The sequence below is a fragment of the Euprymna scolopes genome, chromosome 8 (genome assembly GCF_053919585.1).
Source record: "Euprymna scolopes isolate OS-2025 chromosome 8, ASM5391958v1, whole genome shotgun sequence".
NCBI classification, from domain to species: domain Eukaryota; kingdom Metazoa; phylum Mollusca; class Cephalopoda; order Sepiida; family Sepiolidae; genus Euprymna; species Euprymna scolopes.
The window spans coordinates 131,785,839-131,787,171 of record NC_136489.1 but is presented as its reverse complement, the minus strand read 5'-3'; positions in this window follow the sequence as shown (position 1 = coordinate 131,787,171).

Here is a 1,333-nt window from a genome sequence, read left to right as displayed (position 1 = left end):
TTCGGCCAGTAATTTCGCTGTTAAGGGGTCAAAGTTCAACGATTTGACCTTTGAGAACTCTACCAAACTCCTCCGACAATTTGGGGTCTAAACACTTGACATTTTAGATAGTGGTTCCTTAGACATGGATCTAACTTAATAACTTGATTTGAGCCTAAAACAATAAATATTAAGGGGTCATAATAGGGGTCAAAGTTTAAAAAAAAAAAATACCGTTTTCTTTTTTTTTTTTTTGCTCAGCATACACCCCCCCCCCCCGGCAACTCCGAGCCGAAATGCTGGTATATATATATATATATATATATATATATATATATATATATATATATATATATATATATTTACTGTTAGAAACTCATCGAATATATGTCAGCCTATGTCACGGTTACATATATTGAGTGAGTTTCTAACCGTATTTTGTATAATCTTTTAGTTTAAACTCATTTTCTTAAAGTTGATGTATTTAAAAGAAAGCTCGCCGCCATCTGTCTTTTTCAAATATATCGATACAAATTGTATGATATTTAAACAGATTACACGTTTTATAATGAGTAACTAAAAACTTTTCCAGATAGGTAGAAGAGTGACTTATCTCACCTTTGATAACATTTATTTGTTATATATTTGCTTTTTTTCTTTTACAACTTTTTCGAATCTGTGTGTATGGTAAAACAAACCCAACAACTCAATGTTGAAATAGAATCGGATTAGTTGTGTGATTTTTTTATTTCCTCTAAACATTCATTATTATTTATAGTGGGACAGAGTTGCCACACACACACACACACACACACACACACACACACACACACACACACACACACACACACACACACATGCATGTATATATGTGTGTGTGTGTACATTTTGTATAAAAACGTTTCGAATATTATATTTAAAATTATTTAAAAATAAAACAAAACGTTTAAAAGCGAATAAAACCACTAAAATCATTTCCAGATAGGTAGAAGAGTAACTTATCTCGCTTTTGATAACATTTATTTGTTATACATTTGTTTGTTTTTACAACGTTTTCGAATCGAGGCGTTTTATTAATTTTTTTCTTTTTTCTTTCTCTACCGATTCATAACTTTTTACTTTCATTTTTAGTTTTTTATTAAACGTTTTTTATCAATCTTTTTTATTAAACTTTTTTATCAATCTTTTTTATTAAACTTTTTTATGAAACTTTTTGTGAAACATTTTTATGAAACTTTTTTATTGAACTTTTTTATTGAACTTCTTTTTATTAAACTTTTTTTATTAAACTTTTTTTATTAAACTTTTTTATGAAACTTTTTATGAAACTTTTTTATTGAACTTTTTTTATTAA